This window comes from Amphiura filiformis, chromosome 9 (assembly GCF_039555335.1).
Source record: "Amphiura filiformis chromosome 9, Afil_fr2py, whole genome shotgun sequence".
Taxonomy (NCBI): Eukaryota; Metazoa; Echinodermata; class Ophiuroidea; order Amphilepidida; family Amphiuridae; genus Amphiura; species Amphiura filiformis.
The window spans coordinates 426,797-447,620 of NC_092636.1; the positions used below are offsets into that span (position 1 = coordinate 426,797).

The window sequence follows — 20,824 nt, forward strand, 5'->3', positions numbered from 1 at the left end:
TTTGGTTATCTCTGATGCTGAAAAATGAAACATCTTTGGAATTATTTTGATGCAAAATGTAATTATAAGATCAAAACTCAATTATAACCGTTTTGTAAATAATCACTGAACCTTTAATTGGGTCTCAATAGACATTTAAAGTCAAAGCATACTATATTATGGCCTAAAGATGACAAAATAACGGCATTTTTATCTCATGACCAAATGTTCAATTCCCAAGAGAGAAATTTATCAATTAATTCTAATGATGGGGTTTCTTAATTTTAGATCTTGCAAAAATAATACACGCAACTTGGAAATTTAACATTTTAGAGTGTCAAATTGACGTTCTATCTACCCATAACACCCCCCCCCCCCAACTTAAGGCATGTGCCTATTGACACGTCCTTATATTATGCATGATCTAAGAGTGGGGGGGGGGGGGTGAAATGATCACATGTCGCTTTTCGGTCATGTTAAATTTGTGATTGTACATATATTTTTGTAAACAAAGTCACTTTCCTAATGTTAATGGGATTATAAATACAGTTTAACATGATCAAAATGTTGCTCTGGCCCTCTGAATGCTGAAAATTGCGAAAAGTATCATGTTTTCACTCAGTCCGAGCTTGTTTGGAGCCCTGTTTTATAACTTTGGAGTGACTAGCGATAAAAAGCAATTACACTTTTTTAGGATGTTGACCACTGATGCCAAAAATAGAGAATATCAAAAATATTTTTTCTTATAAGGGTGCACTACACTAAATCCTTCCGCATTTGGTGTAACCTTTCATAGTTCCGGTAAAAAATAGCGCCTATGCGAAATATATCGGCGTCCCGAGGAAACCAAATTGGAGAGACTCTTGGTTGTTTTGATAAAAACGATAGAATAGGAGCTCAACATTACAAATCTGTTCAGAAAATGTTCCGAATCGAATGTACATGGGAAATAGGCCCTCGGAACAATATCATGGCCGGAACTGGTAAGGAGGCGAGCGTGTCGGCTGAAATTCGGGATGGCGCTGTTCAGGAGTTCGTATCTCTCAAGTTTGTCTTAACTTGTGCCAAAAAATTAAATTTAAATAAAAGTTTAATCTTTATTTAAGACATTGGTTTGATCAAAATATTAAAAATGTTGTTACATGGGGTAGAAAAACAAACTTACTTTCTTGTATTTTCCCGTGTATTTCAATGGGACGATTATTTAGTGGTGTGTGCCCTTCAAAGCCGAGTAGCTTGTGACATTGTCAGTGCCTCATGCATGGCTGTGAATATATCCAGGTAAGAATTAATACTGCAAGTTCAGGTTTACAAGTTAAATATATAGGGTCCTGTGTCACAACCTGGGGTACCTTTGTGTTACATAGTAAAAAAATGAAATGGTTCATACATTTTACCTACACATCTCATTTGAAGTGGTTCATCCTTCTGAGCATTTTGACACCTTTTTTTATGGAAATCGGTTAAAAAATGAGAGAGTGCAGGCTAAAACAATCACAAAGTAGGGAGGATGTAACCCCACCTCTTTTTTCCACATTTACAATCATTCTGAGCAAGTATTGGTCTTTTAAATGAACTTTTGTATTTATTCACTTGGATTAGATGTCTGGGAGTTCATTTAGACATTTTTTTACTTGATTCAAATTTTTAAAGGGGGTTTTAAATCAAATTTACAATATGAATCCCTCCCCCTAATCCTCCTCCCCCTAATCCTCAGCCACCCTTGGCACATTTCATGCCAAACGTCATAAGAAAATAATTGAAAAATATTTGAAAACAGGATAAAAACATGAGTAATATAGAATAAATTAGCCTCAATTTAAGACCTAATTGAATCTTCTAAGTGAAGGAATACTCAAGAGACAGTGTTTTGAAATCCAAACTGCACATCAAAATGTAACAAAGCCACCTTTTTGTGTACCCCAGTATATGGCACAGGATCATAGGGGATGTGGAGGATGATCATGAATGATGATGATCTTAACTTTACTTCACAATGATCAATCACATGTTATAAGGCAGCACACCACAACAACATGTGGTGTGATTGTGACAACATAACAGGGGCTGTGCAATAATTATGATCCCTGGGGGAGGGTAAAAGAAATTTTGGGGGGGGGGCAAGACATTCTTGGCGAGCCAGAAGGGGGGGGAAGCGATTTTTGGCACACATTCATGGGGCGCCTTTTAAATAAAACGCGCTAAAAAGGCTTAGGAAACGCTTAAATATGCAAATTTTCCTGCTCGCTGCGCTCGCAACATGTATATAGACCATTTAAGATTTGGAAATTCGGATCCCAAGAATTTGGCATGTGCAAGGGGGGGCAAAGACTTTTGGCAGGCCGAGAGGGGGGGGCAAGCGATTTTGGTGGGCCGAGAGGGGAAATTTTACCCCCCCCCCCCGGGCTCATAATTATTGCACAGCCCCTAAGGTGAATCTAAGAAGTTGGAAGGTTGGGCAAGCACCCAATAAAAACAAAATGCATCGACCCAAATTAAGCGACAAAAGAGCGGGTTTTAAAGCATATTTGGCGTCCTCTATCTGTTGAAATATGACATACTCTACCTAGAACTTTTTTATATCTTAGAATTTATAAAGTGAAATCTGGTTGCCATGGTTTTTGTACATTGTGTTTAACTGTGATTTTATGACAGCAACATTGTGTTTAACTGTGATTTTATGACAGCATTTTTATCTTGATGTATTCAATTTGTTCCTTATAATTTGGCTTGTCCAATTTATGTGCAATACTTTGTTATGTTATTTATTACTTACTGTTTTATTAAATTAAATTCTTTAGTGCATCTGTGGTGTGTGGGGGGTGTGTTTATGGAGGGCTGATAGTTTGGGTGGGGTGTATGTAAGGGGTGTGTGTGGAGATGTAGGGGTGTGTGAGATGTGTGAGTGTGAGATTTTGCCTCAAAGTGCAATTAATTTTTTTGAGTAATTTTATGGTGTTTTCATGTATGTTTTATATGTTTTTTATGTCTTTTAATGTTAACAATGCAAATGTAATATTTCATGTAATTTGGCCTACGGGCCACGAATTTGAAATAAATTTAATCTGAATCTGATTTAATCTGAATCTGATTTAATCTGTTAATCTGAGTGATATGCAAATATATTTTTAAAAGTTCATACTACGATTTCTTTCTTTTTTCCTTTTTTTCAGGATTACAACATGGCATTCAGATTGACACCTAAGACCATGAAGAAAGGAAGACAATTTAATGAAAATGTTAAGCTGGTACAGTGGAATGATTTTGAAGTGATAGAAGTGCCGGTCCAAAAGGACCGGCTTTTTTATGAATAATTTGTGTCTGAATTTCAAGCAAAAGCCTGAAAAGATCAGAAGCCTATAAGCTTGGTACTTTCACAGTGTGTGTACACTGACATATATCATACACAGATGTAATTGGCATTTGTAAAAAAAAAAAAAAAAACCTTTTGCCGACCTTCCGACCCTCTGCACTTTACACTTGGGAGGGCAACACAATATATTTTTGTCTTAGCCTTATAACATTTTTATAAGGGATAACTTCACCACATGTGAATGAAATAGAAAATACTGGTTGTGATACCCATTGCACTGAGTTGACAGGATTCTTTCTTCCTGCATGTTTGATCACACTAGGGATCTGGACAAAAGGAATTCAGTGTGCTGTTATATTAAAGCTTAGATCTTAAGTTGTTGGGATTAAGGAAATTAGATCCTTATTTTAATCCAGATAATACAACCGTCCACATTTTTGGTTTGATACTTAAACTACTAGTTGCCGAGGTGTACATGATTAGAGCTTTTCGTTTAGGGATCTTTATGTGTGGAATCGGTTTCATGCTGGTATCTAGACTACTAGAGTCCTTACTTGAGGAATATGGATGACTAGACCCTTTCTTGCAGGGAACTGGATGACTGGAACTTACTTGCTAAATCTGGACAACTGGAACCTTGTTCGATTGAATTTGGACACCTGGAACCTCCCATGCAGGGGTCCGATTGACTGGAACATGGCTTGCAGGGATCTGGTCATCTGGAATCTCGTTTGCTGGAATTTGGACAACTAGATCTCTTTTTAGGGATTTGGATGGCTAAAACCACGCATAGCGGAATCTGGATGTCTGGAACCCTTCCTGCTTACATCTGGACAAGAGGATCTTGCATGGATCTGGGTCACTAAAATCTTGGCAGCAGGAATCCGGATGATTAGAATTGGCATGGTGGGATCTGGACAATTGGAGCTTTGTTTGATTGGTGTCTGGACAACTAGACCCTCACAGGGACTGGGCGGACTGGAACCTAGCTATTCCTTGCATTGCTTGAAATTTATATTGCTTTTATATTTAAACTACTATTTGCTGAGGTGAACATGATAAGAGCTTTTCTTTCAGGGATCTTATGTGTGGAACTTGGTTTCTTGCTGGGGATCTAGACCACTAGAGTCCTTATTTGGGTAATCTAGATGACTAATCCATATCTTGCAGAGAACTGGATGACTGGAACCTTACTTGCTGAATCTGGACAACTAGAACCTTGTTCGATTGAATTTGGACACGTGGAACCTCCCATGCATGGGTCTGATTGACTGGAACATGGCTTGCAGGGATCTGGTCATCTGGAATCTCGTTTGCTGGAATTTGGACAACTAGATCTCTTTTTAGGGATTTGGATGGCTAAAACCACGCATAGCGGAATCTGGATGTCTGAAACCCTTCCTGCTTACATCTGGATAAGAGGATCTTGCATGGATCTGGGTGACTAAAATCTTGGTAGCAGGGATCTGGATGAATAGAATTGGCATGGTGGGATCTGGACAATTGGAGCTTTGCTTGATTGGTGTCTGGACAACTAGACCCTCGCAGGGACTGGGTGACTGGAAACTAGCTTGATTGATTTTAGATTGTATCGTTGTCATTGCATTGATATGTGAAGCAAAAATCATGTTGAGGTAGTAACTTTCTAATCAGGCAACTAAAACCTTGCAAGTTGCTGGATCTTGCCTTGCTCAGATCTTGTCATCTGGAGTAGGAGTATGTTATTAATATTTGCAGGGATTTGGACAATTCCTTTCAGGGATTTGGATGGGTGGATGCCGAGATGTGATTTATCATTTAATATTGTCAATAAAACCTAACATTCTTGAAAATTTAGGTATATTTTGTTGACACTGCTGATATGAGTTCAAAATAAAACACAATAGGTACTCGAGAAATCAAACAACCCAATTACCGAATTTGTTAATATATTCAGTGACCATAAACCGCAGTATGTCAATACCCCATTTTTTTCTATGGAAAATACCGAATGTGAAAAATTGGTGATTCGATTGGGGCATACCCCCACATTGATGAAATGAAAAGACGCTACACCTAAAAAGTGGTTGAGATTTGAAGCTGTGAAACAGTTGTTTTCAATGTATATATATTTGTATGGTATTGCAAAAACGTGACTTTGTTATAGACGTCCTTGTTTTATTAGTTACTTTATGAATAAAAGTTTGCATGAAACTCATTCTGATTTAAAGTATAACTCGCTTGTATGTTTGCGTGTTTTTTGTTTGTTTGTTTGAATGGTTTTTTGTTTGTTTTTAATACCGAAATGAAGTGAATTTAATTACCAAACAGAAGTGTCTAATTAGCATCTTTAAAGTATGCCCTGGGAAGATAAGAAAAGATTTTCTCTGGTACAATATTTAAGGACCTGCTTCAGTTAGGATAAAACCTGAAAAGAACAACTCTCAAAGAATGTGCAGTTACCATCATCCTTCAAACAAATCAGTTTGGACCCCCCCTTGATTTCGACGAAACGAGGTCATTTCCACCTTCAATTCAATTCAATTTTATTTCAGTATTAAAACAAACGACCATAATATTTAAGTTATCATTAAAATGCGCACAGCGTGATATTGTGGACATTATTGAAAGGAAAGGCCTGAGGTAATTGTGCCTAACACCTTAAGATAAAAGAACCATCCGTGATTTTGGTATAAATCAAGCAGTTGTTTTGAACCTATTCAATTTGAAATGAATAGGTGATACAAGCTGTTGTTTTGAAGTATCATTGAATTTGAAATGAAGTCACAAGTAGGTGTAATTGACTCGTTTCGTCGAATATCAATTGGACCCCCCTAATTGATATTCGACGAAACGGGGTCATTTCTACCTTAAGATGGAAGAACCAACCGTGATTTGGGTATAAATCAATCCCTTGTGATACAAGCAGTTGTTTTGAACTAGAATTTATCACTTTTTGGCAAAAAGTGATAATCAACGGAACGGGCTCACTGCACCTGCTAGGAGTGAGTGACAACTTTGAAATGCATAATTTGCAATCAAAATAAATTCAAAATTCATTCAGAAGTAGCCGTGAGAACTTCGTTCCGTTGATTATCACTTTTGGCAAAAAGTGATAATCAACGGAACGGGCTCACTGCACCTGCTAGGAGTGAGTGACAACTTTGAAATGGGTATCAAAACATCCGCTGTGATTATCTGCATAATTTGCAATCGATATATATTCATAATTCATTCAGAAATTGCCGTGAGAACTTCGTTCCGTTGATTATCACTTTTGGCAAAAAGTGATAATCAACGGAACGGGCTCACTGCACCTGCTAGGAGTGAGTGACAACTTTTAAATTGGTATAAAAATATCCGCTGTGACAATATGCATAGTTTGCAATCAAAATAAATTCATAATTCATTCAGAAATAGCCGTGAGAACTTCGTTCCGTTGATTATCACTTTTGGTAAAAAGTGATAATCAACGGAACGGGCTCACTGCACCTGCTAGGAATGAATGACAACTTTGAAATGAGTATCAAAACATCCGCTGTGACTATCTGCATAATTTGCAATCAAAATCAATTCATAATTCATTCAGAAGTAGCCGTGAGAACTTCGTTTCGTTGATTATCACTTTTGGCAAAAAGTGATAATCAACGAAACGGGCTCACTGCACCTGCTAGGAATGAATGACAACTTTGAAATGAGTATCAAAACATCCGCTGTGACTATCTGCATAATTTGCAATCAAAATCAATTCATAATTCATTCAGAAGTAGCCGTGAGAACTTCGTTTCGTTGATTATCACTTTTGGCAAAAAGTGATAATCAACGAAACGGGCTCACTGCACCTGCTAGGAATGAATGACAACTTTGAAATGAGTATCAAAACATCCGCTGTGACTATCTGCATAATTTGCAATCAAAATCAATTCATAATTCATTTAGAAGTAGCCGTGAGAACTTCGTTTCGTTGATTATCACTTTTGGCAAAAAGTGATAATCAACGAAACGGGCTCACTGCACCTGCTAGGAATGAATGACAACTTTGAAATGAGTATCAAAACATCCGCTGTGACTATCTGCATAATTTGCAATCAAAATCAATTCATAATTCATTCAGAAGTAGCCGTGAGAACTTCGTTTCGTTGATTATCACTTTTGGCAAAAAGTGATAATCAACGAAACGGGCTCACTGCACCTGCTAGGAATGAATGACAACTTTGAAATGGCTATCAAAACATCCGCTGTGACTATCTGCATAATTTGCGATCAAAATCAATTCATAATTCATTCAGAAGTAGCCGTGAGAACTTCGTTTCGTTGATTATCACTTTTGGGAAAAAGTGATAATCAACGAAACGGGCTCACTGCACCTGCTAGGAATGAATGACAACTTTGAAATGAGTATCAAAACATCCGCTGTGACTATCTGCATAATTTGCAATCGAAATAAATTCATAATTCATTCATAAATAGCCGTGAGAACTGTGTTTCTAAATCAACATTCCGGGCTCATTGCACCTGATGGGAGTGAGTGACAACCTTGAAATTGGTATCAAAAGATGCGCTGTGGCAATCTGCATAATTTCCACTCTAAATAGATTCCATAATTGGCTTAAAAAAGCCATGAGAACTTCGTTTCGTTGATTATCACTTTTGGCAAAAAGTGATAATCAACGAAACGGGCTCACTGCACCTGCTAGGAATGAATGACAACTTTGAAATGGGTATCAAAACATCCGCTGTGACTATCTGCATAATTTGCGATCAAAATCAATTCATAATTCATTCAGAAGTAGCCGTGAGAACTTCGTTTCGTTGATTATCACTTTTGGCAAAAAGTGATAATCAACGAAACGGGCTCACTGCACCTGCTAGGAATGAATGACAACTTTGAAATGAGTATCAAAACATCCGCTGTGACTATCTGCATAATTTGCAATCAAAATCAATTCATAATTCATTCAGAAGTAGCCGTGAGAACTTCGTTTCGTTGATTATCACTTTTGGCAAAAAGTGATAATCAACGAAACGGGCTCACTGCACCTGCTAGGAATGAATGACAACTTTGAAATGAGTATCAAAACATCCGCTGTGACTATCTGCATAATTTGCAATCAAAATCAATTCATAATTCATTCAGAAGTAGCCGTGAGAACTTCGTTTCGTTGATTATCACTTTTGGCAAAAAGTGATAATCAACGAAACGGGCTCACTGCACCTGCTAGGAATGAATGACAACTTTGAAATGAGTATCAAAACATCCGCTGTGACTATCTGCATAATTTGCAATCAAAATCAATTCATAATTCATTCAGAAGTAGCCGTGAGAACTTCGTTTCGTTGATTATCACTTTTGGCAAAAAGTGATAATCAACGAAACGGGCTCACTGCACCTGCTAGGAATGAATGACAACTTTGAAATGAGTATCAAAACATCCGCTGTGACTATCTGCATAATTTGCAATCAAAATCAATTCATAATTCATTTAGAAGTAGCCGTGAGAACTTCGTTTCGTTGATTATCACTTTTGGCAAAAAGTGATAATCAACGAAACGGGCTCACTGCACCTGCTAGGAATGAATGACAACTTTGAAATGAGTATCAAAACATCCGCTGTGACTATCTGCATAATTTGCAATCAAAATCAATTCATAATTCATTCAGAAGTAGCCGTGAGAACTTCGTTTCGTTGATTATCACTTTTGGCAAAAAGTGATAATCAACGAAACGGGTTCACTGCACCTGCTAGGAATGAATGACAACTTTGAAATGGCTATCAAAACATCCGCTGTGACTATCTGCATAATTTGCGATCAAAATCAATTCATAATTCATTCAGAAGTAGCCGTGAGAACTTCGTTTCGTTGATTATCACTTTTGGCAAAAGTGATAATCAACGAAACGGGCTCACTGCACCTGCTAGGAATGAATGACAACTTTGAAATGAGTATCAAAACATCCGCTGTGACTATCTGCATAATTTGCAATCGAAATAAATTCATAATTCATTCATAAATAGCCGTGAGAACTGTGTTTCTAAATCAACATTCCGGGCTCATTGCACCTGATGGGAGTGAGTGACAACCTTGAAATTGGTATCAAAAGATGCGCTGTGGCAATCTGCATAATTTCCACTCTAAATAGATTCCATAATTGGCTTAAAAAGCCATGAGAACTTCGTTTCGTTGATTATCACTTTGGCAAAAAGTGATAATCAACGAAACGGGCTCACTGCACCTGCTAGGAATGAATGACAACTTTGAAATGAGTATCAAAACATCCGCTGTGACTATCTGCATAATTTGCAATCAAAATCAATTCATAATTCATTCAGAAGTAGCCGTGAGAACTTCGTTTCGTTGATTATCACTTTTGGCAAAAAGTGATAATCAACGAAACGGGCTCACTGCACCTGCTAGGAATGAATGACAACTTTGAAATGAGTATCAAAACATCCGCTGTGACTATCTGCATAATTTGCAATCAAAATCAATTCATAATTCATTTAGAAGTAGCCGTGAGAATTTCGTTTCGTTGATTATCACTTTTGGCAAAAAGTGATAATCAACGAAACGGGCTCACTGCACCTGCTAGGAATGAATGACAACTTTGAAATGAGTATCAAAACATCCGCTGTGACTATCTGCATAATTTGCAATCAAAATCAATTCATAATTCATTCAGAAGTAGCCGTGAGAACTTCGTTTCGTTGATTATCACTTTTGGCAAAAAGTGATAATCAACGAAACGGGCTCACTGCACCTGCTAGGAATGAATGACAACTTTGAAATGGCTATCAAAACATCCGCTGTGACTATCTGCATAATTTGCGATCAAAATCAATTCATAATTCATTCAGAAGTAGCCGTGAGAACTTCGTTTCGTTGATTATCACTTTTGGCAAAAAGTGATAATCAACGAAACGGGCTCACTGCACCTGCTAGGAATGAATGACAACTTTGAAATGAGTATCAAAACATCCGCTGTGACTATCTGCATAATTTGCAATCGAAATAAATTCATAATTCATTCATAAATAGCCGTGAGAACTGTGTTTCTAAATCAACATTCCGGGCTCATTGCACCTGATGGGAGTGAGTGACAACCTTGAAATTGGTATCAAAAGATGCGCTGTGGCAATCTGCATAATTTCCACTCTAAATAGATTCCATAATTGGCTTAAAAAAGCCATGAGAACTTCGTTTCGTTGATTATCACTTTTGGCAAAAAGTGATAATCAACGAAACGGGCTCACTGCACCTGCTAGGAATGAATGACAACTTTGAAATGGGTATCAAAACATCCGCTGTGACTATCTGCATAATTTGCGATCAAAATCAATTCATAATTCATTCAGAAGTAGCCGTGAGAACTTCGTTTCGTTGATTATCACTTTTGGCAAAAAGTGATAATCAACGAAACGGGCTCACTGCACCTGCTAGGAATGAATGACAACTTTGAAATGGGTATCAAAACATCCGCTGTGACTATCTGCATAATTTGCGATCAAAATCAATTCATAATTCATTCAGAAGTAGCCGTGAGAACTTCGTTTCGTTGATTATCACTTTTGGCAAAAAGTGATAATCAACGAAACGGGCTCACTGCACCTGCTAGGAATGAATGACAACTTTGAAATGAGTATCAAAACATCCGCTGTGACTATCTGCATAATTTGCAATCAAAATCAATTCATAATTCATTTAGAAGTAGCCGTGAGAACTTCGTTTCGTTGATTATCACTTTTGGCAAAAAGTGATAATCAACGAAACGGGCTCACTGCACCTGCTAGGAATGAATGACAACTTTGAAATGAGTATCAAAACATCCGCTGTGACTATCTGCATAATTTGCAATCAAAATCAATTCATAATTCATTCAGAAGTAGCCGTGAGAATTGTTTCGTTGATTATCACTTTTGGCAAAAAGTGATAATCAACGAAACGGGCTCACTGCACCTGCTAGGAATGAATGACAACTTTGAAATGGTATCAAAACATCCGCTGTGACTATCTGCATAATTTGCGATCAAAATCAATTCATAATTCATTCAGAAGTAGCCGTGAGAACTTGTTTCGTTGATTATCACTTTTGGCAAAAAGTGATAATCAACGAAACGGGCTCACTGCACCTGCTAGGAATGAATGACAACTTTGAAATGAGTATCAAAACATCCGCTGTGACTATCTGCATAATTTGCAATCAAAATCAATTCATAATTCATTCAGAAGTAGCCGTGAGAACTTCGTTTCGTTGATTATCACTTTTGGCAAAAAGTGATAATCAACGAAACGGGCTCACTGCACCTGCTAGGAATGAATGACAACTTTGAAATGAGTATCAAAACATCCGCTGTGACTATCTGCATAATTTGCAATCAAAATCAATTCATAATTCATTCAGAAGTAGCCGTGAGAATTGTTTCGTTGATTATCACTTTTGGCAAAAAGTGATAATCAACGAAACGGGCTCACTGCACCTGCTAGGAATGAATGACAACTTTGAAATGGCTATCAAAACATCCGCTGTGACTATCTGCATAATTTGCGATCAAAATCAATTCATAATTCATTCAGAAGTAGCCGTGAGAATTCGTTTCGTTGATTATCACTTTTGGGAAAAAGTGATAATCAACGAAACGGGCTCACTGCACCTGCTAGGAATGAATGACAACTTTGAAATGAGGGGGGTAGGAAGTTGGGGTCGGGGGAAGAAATTTTTTTTCGCCGCCGAAGGCGGCGAAGTTTTGTTTTTTTCGCCGCCTTTTGCGGCAAGTTTTAATTTCATGCATTATACACAGTTAGGTGGGGAGAGGTTTTTTTTTTTTTTGCTTGAGAAGGGGGTGAAGTTTGAATTTTATTAGAAAAACTTCCTACCCCACCCTGAGAATCTAATGGTGCGTCCCTAATTTCCACTCTAAATAGATTCCATAATTGGCTTTAAAAAGCCATGAGAACTTGTTTCGTTGATTATCACTTTTGGCAAAAAGTGATAATCAACGAAACGGGCTCACTGCACCTGCTAGGAATGAATGACAACTTTGAAATGGGTATCAAAACATCCGCTGTGACTATCTGCATAATTTGCGATCAAAATCAATTCATAATTGTGGGGATTTGGGCTCCTTGCACAAAGTCCACACAAACAGATGTCTCATGTGTTTCTTGTATACAAAAAAGCAAACAAACGAAGTATTTTTTTTCAGTGACACTTTCAGGATATGTCAAGTGTGTGCTAATGATGAAACCTATTAAATTTGAATGGTAGTCGACATCTACAAAAAGAATAACGAAGTATTCAGAATTGTACTAATTTAGTTGGACGTTCACAAAGTCACCCAATATTATACCTTATTAATCTGCATTGGCAACTCTGTATTCCGTGCGATCCAACCAGAGGTTGGTCCATATAGTCGTGCACATAGTCGTGCATAGCCGGTTTTGTCTACCGTTGCCATTGGTTACGAATTTATACTTCTATCTCAGACTGGCTGAGGGCCAATCAAGTGGAAGTTGCCCAATAGTCATGATAGTATATCCCCCATTGACTCGGTCGCTTTTAGAGTCGTAACGATGTGGTATAGACTTGCCAGTCTCGTGTACGCCGTTTGTACACAGAGACTGGCTTATGCCACTGTGTGTGTCATTGGGATCTATACAAACGTAGCAACATTTTTTTTTGCAATTGAGTCAATTTATATAAAATTGGTACTCACATATCTGATTTCTAAATCATAATTATCCTGTTTAATGTATCCAAGTACCTTACACTTGGAATTTGTGATACTTCAAAGATAATTTTGAGCCATCGACCTTACGAGATGAAACAATGCAAGTCACAAGATCTCGCGAGATGACCCACCTCTTTTACAGCCGGTTTCTGTCTTCAAGTCATGTTCGCGATACAGCCACGTTGCACTCTGGGGTCGAGACTAATCAGTTACGTCGTTAACAACGAGTAAACAAAATGGCTGGGAAAACGGAGGAAATTGTGTCCTTAAAAGTGTTTCAGCGTGACGATCAGAAACCTCGAAAAACTATTTTTGTTGGGCCGCGCTTGATATGCTAATGATATACAGGTACATTGTAGGATATAAATTGGATGGTAAATAAGCCAAATATTGCAAGAAATCTACTCGCTAGAATCCTAGCGACCCCGCAAAAAAATGACCGTCCATGCGAATGTAATATTGAAATCGTAAAATCCCTACTAGTAATAGACCTACTTGTCACTAATCGTGGCGCGTGATCAAGTCGTGATAAAAAGGTCAAAGTGGCTGATCAATGTGTGGGCAAATGTTCAAGTGGCTTTTTGACCAATCGGCTTTCTAGCAGTAAAATATGGGGACCAATCAGGTTGTATCAATGTGATACCAATAAACTATGATGTATGACTCATCTTGTTAGGCCTACTAAAAATAAAATTCGGTTTCCGGTAACCCGCCCGCCCTCTTTTTTGGTGCCGCAAAAAAAAAAATTTATGCCACTTTTGGAAAAAAAAAAAATTTTCAAGAGTCGTCCGTGTCGAAATTCTGACATGAAATAATTTATGCCACTTTTGGAAAAAATATAATTTTTCAAGAGTCGTCCGTGTCGAAATTCTGATATGAAGTTGTTGGAAATCACATTATTTTATTTTCCCCCGACTTTCTGCCATTCAATGATTAAAGAAATACAGTTGAATTGATAGATAATATTTATCGCGATATAGGCCTCAGGCCTATGCACAACTATTTTATTTATGAAAACAGCGTGCAGCAGAACTCGTAATATTAAGTAGGCCTACAACTATTGATAAACTATTGAACTACCCAGCAAACACAAAAACGTTTTAAAAACGTTTTAAATAAGTTATATTTTGGCTTTTGGTTTAGCTAAAACGTTTTAATAACATTAAAATGTCGGGTTATATAAAGGTCATGATAACGTTTTAAAACGTTTTGTATGAAAACACAATACAACAATATTTTTCAATGTTTTCAAAAATGTTATTGTAAACTATTTTACAAACATTTTTGCCAAATATTGTGTCAATACTTAAATAACATTATGTTAAAATGTTTGAACCCAGCAAACACAGAAATGTTCTTAAAATGTTTTTTCAAAACCTTTTAATAACATTTAAATGTCGGGTTATATAAAGGTCATGAAAACGTTTTTAAAACGTTATTGAAAATATTTTGGGCAAACATTTTTTCGCAAATATTTTTCAACCCCAAAATAACATTCTGTTTAGAATGTTTTGTATCAAGTTTTCAAGAATGTTTTTGGAATGTTATTAAAACGTTTTTATACCCTTTATATAACCCGACATTTAAACGTTTTCTGTAAAACCGTGATTTTTGTTTGCTGAGCAGTAGATTATCAAAAAATGTTTTTTAAGGTTATGAAAATGTTTTATACTCTTAATATACCCTTTATATAACCCGACATTTAAACGTTTTCTGACAACCTTTTATAACCTTTTGCGAATGATGTCGAAAACGTTTTGTGTTTGCTGGGTATTTTGTCTGTGTCCGCAAAAAATTTGATAAAAACGGTAATAGTAGGCCTAACACTATAAGACAAAGGCCTAACGCTCATTAAATCGGTGTTGTTGTCGAACTAATTCCCATAAAGCTCGTATTAAAAAGTAATCAAAAAGTTAAAATGCTAAAAATGATGTAGGCCGAAAAATTGTGTAATCTTGTCCTAGACACTCAACGATAAACCCCTATCAAGTATGAATAAAAGACTGTTCATTTCAATTTATAAACGTTGAGGAAGTTGTGCATTTTGTCAGCACCGATATAATAAAAATTAAAATAACTAACCTGGCAGATTTCAGGATTAACCAACATTTATTTTCTCATGCCGCTCGCCCAGGCCTGCATATTATCCCGTCAAGAAACTCAACCCTAGGCCTACCTTTTTCAACATGTAAATATAATTCCATAGCGATAAATAGTGAACGTTGCATTGAAGATGAGGATACTTGGATGATACAGATATTAAGCACATGTTAAATGGGGGGGGGTATGGGGATGTCCCAGTTTGTTTTACAAGGGCAATTATTATTTGACCCAAACTTTTTGGTGGGTGGGTTCATCATGACCCGAGACAGAACAAGTTTGTATTGGTTAATGGGTCAAGGTCATCCAGGGGTCATCTGAGGTCAAATTAGTAAAAACTATCATATGGGCATGAAACTTGATAGGGTAGATTCAATATTTAGAGCCAAATTTGTGGAGGGTAATTTCAGGGGTCACCAAAGGTCAAATTAGTAAAACTGTCACATCACATTGGCATGATACTTGGTGGGTACAGTCAATATTTAGAGCCAAAATTTTGGAAGGTCATTTTGGGGTCACCAGAGGTCATCTGAGGTCAAATTATTAAAAACTGACATATGGGCATGACAATTGGTTAGTACAGTCAACATTTAGAGCAAAATTTTTTGAAGGTCATTTGGGGTCACCAGAGGTCATCTGAGGTCAAATTAGTTAAAACTGTCATATGGGCATGAAACTTGGTTAATACAGTCAACATTTAGAGCCAAATTTTTTGAAGGTCATTTCAGGGGTCAACAGAGGTCATCTGAGGTCAAATTAGGTTAAACTGTCATATGGGCATGAAACTTGGTTAATACAGTCAACATTTAGAGCCACATTTTTGAAGGTCATTTCAGGGGTCAACAGAGGTCATCTGAGGTCAATTAGGTTAAACTGTCATATGGGCATGAAACTTGGTTAATACAGTCAACATTTAGAGCCAAATTTGTTGAAGGTAATTTTGAGGTCACCAGAGGTCATCTGAGGTCAAATTAGTTAAAACTGTCATATGGACATGAAACTTGGTTAGTACAGTCAACATTTAGAGCCAATTCTTTTAAGGTCATTTCGGGTCACCAGAGGTCATTTGAGGTCAAATTAGTTAAAACTGTTATATGGGCATGAAACTTGGTTAATACAGTGAACATTTAGAGCCAAATTTTTTAAGGTCATTTCGGGTCACCAGAGGTCATCTGAGGTCAAATTAGTTAAAACTGTCATATGGACATGAAACTTGGTAAGTACAGTTTACATTTGAGCCAAATTTATTGAAGATCATTTGGGGTCACCAGAGGTCATCTGAGGTCAAATTCGTTAAAACTGTCATATGGGCATGAAACTTGGTTAATACACTCTACATTTAGAGCCAAATTTTTTGAAGGTCACTTGGGGTCACCAGAGATCATCTGAGGTCAAATTAGTTAAAACTGTCATATGGGCATGAAACATGGTTAGTACAGTCAACATTTAGAGCCAAATTTTTTGAAGGTCATTTTGGGGTCACCAGAGGTCATATTAGTAAAAACTGTCATATGGGCATGAAACTTGGTGGATACAGTCACCATTTAGAGCCATATTTTGGTAAGGTCATTTGGGGTCACCAGGGGTCATCTGAGGTCAAATTAGTAAAATTTTGTATTGGCAAGAAACCTCTGTCGAGATTTGATCCCCAAGTCAGGTAAACTTAAAAAATTGGTTTGATTTACACTTATTGATTTCACGTTCAAGTCATTAACTGTTTACAAGTTAATATTATATTTGACTATTTTTGGATCCCAAAAGTTTGGTTATGGACCCCTATTTTTTGGATTTAAGTTAAGAGGGTCCATTTGGAGTTTGGACTCCTTACTTTTTTCTACCCCTAATTATGGTCATTTCAAAATATTATTTTATCTGTTTAGTGTTTTGTATTGCATAAATGTCCAAATTGTATGTAGCAGTTTTCTATAATTGCACAAACAGAAAAAGCTTTTATATATAGACAAGAACAGTGAATGACAGAGAGTAGGTAAATGATATTGGACAGTACGACACACTTGTGTAGTATGAGAAGAGCTTTTGCGATTGAGACCCCGAGTCATACTGTTTTTCTATTGGCTAGCCTTCAAGTGTTAAATTGGGTCGAAATTTCAGTATGTGTAAATAATTTTTTTTCCTTCCTTCCGTCCCAATTTTTTCAGAGCATGTTACCGGAAACATCATTTTATTTTTATTTAGCCTTATTTATATTATGGCGTAGTACGTTTTGTGCATTGCCGTCCACGGGATATTATAAAAGAAAAATCGATTTTGCCCAAACCTGTATAATAAACACATCAAGGAAATTGGTACTTGACTTGATGAATGACTCATCGTGTTGAGCGAATTGATGATGATGATAGCGATTACGTAACGCTATGACACAAGTTTTTGTACATTGAAACGCCTACAATGTTGTATCGGTAAATAATAATTAATTTAAATGATGTTGCGCACGCCTATGCTATATTCCATGTTTTTGTTTACACCACGCCAAAGAAAGCGTCACATGCGCCCGTCAGTGAGTGAGGATTGCCAAACCCGCGATTTGGTAGCCCAATTGGGCGACTTTTGAAGATTTTCCCGCGACTTTTGACAATTTCCTGATCCATAGAAACCAATGGTTAAGAAAAAAATTGGGCGACTTTTCAACATTGGCTCCCGCGACTTCCGATCATTTCATGTCCCATAGAAACCAATGGTAAAGAGAAAAATTGGGCGACTTTTCGATTATTTGACCCGCAATTCGGGCTGAAATCTTTTGGCAACCCGGGCCGTCACTTCCCTTCAAAGTATCCACTGCAGACAGACGTGTAATTAAGGTGGTACGAAAGGCAAAATCAAGTTGCTCTGATTGAGATTAAAATAGACTTGTTGCAGAGAGATATGCAAAATAATCTTAATTCTAAAATTTGAGCCAAATCGGACAAACGGTTTTTGAGATAATACTGTTGAAAGATTCTTTGTATTCTATTGTTTTTGCCAATATATTGATGAAGTTAATGAAGAAAATTGGCAAAATGTGCTCATTAATATTAATTTTTGCCAATATTTTCCCAATATATTATGAATAAACCTTCATACTACTTTTACCTTTAAGAATTTTGACCTGAAACTTTGCCAATGTGTCTCTATGACCTAAACCTTTAACATGTGATTTTTCCGCAAATCTAATTTGCATATTTGCATAATTAATTAGCCTTAAGTATAATGCTAATTAATTATGCAAATATGCAAATTAGATGGGCGGAAAATCACATGGTAATGTTTTAGGCCATAGAAACACATTGGCAAAGTTTCATGTCAAAATCATATAAAATAAAAGTAGTATGAAGGTTTATTCATAAGATATTGGTATAATATTGGCAAACATGAATATTCATGAGCACATTTTGCCAATTTTCCTCATTAACTTCATCAATATATTGGTAAAAACAATAGAATACAAAGAAACTAAAAACATGCATATCTTGACAACCGTATGTCCGATTTCCTTCAAACAAAAACTATTTTGCTCAGTGTATTTAGCTTAACTTATTCAATCTATTCAAATGGTTGTAAATTCAGTTTCTGTTTTCCAGAAACATCGTTTCGAACCCCCTTAATTCGGTCAAATCGGTCTCATTCATCAACAAACATTATACATTCAACTTCTATTCAACAACTATTTCACCAGGCCAATTGTCCATGCTCCTATGTTTTCCCTTCAACCTTTACAAACCTCTACCGTCTACCTCATTTTAACTCTCTAACCTCTCACTTTCCCTTCTTACAAACATTTAACTAATTACCCCCACCCATCGACTCGCCAAATCCCCACAAGGTTCTGAACAGAAACAAAACATACATCACCCAACCTAAACCAATCAATCACAAACACCATCAATGATCACCCAAACAATGTCCAATAGCCGTGAGAACTTCATTTCGTTTCGTTTCGTTTCGTTTCGTTTCGTTTCGTTTCGCTGAATATAATAAGCCATTCAAAATAATAAATGAAGCAAGTTTTCAAAGTATATGATTTACAGAATGAACTTTTGCAATACATCAAAGTGTTATTTTTCAGTAATATATTGACTTCGATAATGAAAAATCGATTAATCAGATCTGTTATAAAATAAACTGGTTGTTACACAGTTATAGAATCTTATACGTCTCGTCAAGATTTATACTTCCAGAGTTAATTGATACGCGGTTACGATTTTGAAAACCATTCTATAAGCACAGATCCTGGAAAGAATCGTTCAAGGATATTCGTACTGTAAGATTTAAGTGATTCGTCGCAACTGACAGGTCATATCAACGCTTTTATCATTATAGTAAAACCGATACTCCCTACACATACTCAACTGGATCAAGCACCCTAATCAGTGCCATCAACGTAATCCGAGGAGACTTGAAAATAAGCCAAAGCTGTTTTCCAAATAGTACAGCTTCTAATATTTTTAATAAGTTCCCAAACCGAGAGCCATTGTGCGCTTTAGAAATATGATAATTTCCACACAAGAGCAAGGTCAAATGCCAATTTTAAGACGTGGAGCCATTTTGGATTAGCCCCTGGGGGTCGCTAATGGTCAACATGGGACATTGTACTTCATGCATGGAGCTCTCATGCTTCTATCGGAAAGTGCACAATGCTTCAAGCTAGCAACTGTACTAAATGGAATAATAGATGCGCAAGCACGAAAGCATGATCTACCGGTATGCATGGTGATGGCGAGAAGACATTTGTGACCGTACACCACGAATGAGCCATATTAAGTCGGCCCGGGTCAATTTTGTTTTACTTCGAGTTTAAAAAATATATATCATAAGCTTGATTTTGACTTCAAGCGATATCCAGAAGCGGGATTATGGTTTGTTGAACTTTGCTCCTTCAACAAAATGGTATACCTTTATCGGTTCTATACATGTGTCTCTTTTCCCACATTGTTGGTATATAATTATCAAATCATCCCCAAGTCAACGAGATTCAGGAATGTCTTCTCATTGTTAATTGTTGGTTATACATACTTAGACAATAGGCCTATACAATGCTTTGTAACCTACCACTCGCACAGGATTTAGCCAAAGCAAATATTTAAGAATTCTATAGACATAGGTAGAAGCTTATAATCCTCTTCAACAATAGGATTATTGATTGGTGTAAAGGTGTTTGACTAGAGCTATCAAAATGAGATACATGTTACACCAACTTAAGGTATCTATGAATACGACCTTCATGCACATTTTACACTGTAACTCAGAATACGTGGTGTACGGTCACATTTTGGGTTCATTATCTGCCAACTTCTCTACCAGCGTCTATATAGCTGTATTTAATCAATACTTGACGACATTTTTTGTTCCTGAATGAAGGTGATATCTTTGAAAAAGAAAGTGATTCTTACTAAATCAATATGATATGAAACGTATAGAGGCCTTTTATGTGACGTATCATCCCGTAAATATGGCGGACTACTTAAATGCATTCAACAAAAGCATGATTGCAATCTACCGTGACAGTTCGTCTCACACACATAACCCTGCACTACGATCAAATAGGTTGATGACAACATTTTATTGAATGGACTGCACTCCGCCATATCTACGGTGAAGGACACCGGCTCAAATCCTTTGTTTGGAGCCAATCGATAATTTCATGCAGGGCCTCTATACGCTGGCGAAGTTACGTAATAATCGGATTAACTACCATAGCAATAGGTGAAAACAATTTTTGAATATACCG

The 20,824-nt window shown here is 36.8% G+C and overlaps 1 protein-coding gene across 1 annotated transcript in view; it reads left to right on the forward strand.

The window, feature by feature from the left end:
• The window catches only part of LOC140160489 (QRFP-like peptide receptor), a 57,948-nt gene that overhangs the window by 35,003 nt on the left and 2,121 nt on the right, over positions 1 to 20,824 (forward strand). The gene's annotated exons all lie outside the window — the stretch shown is intronic.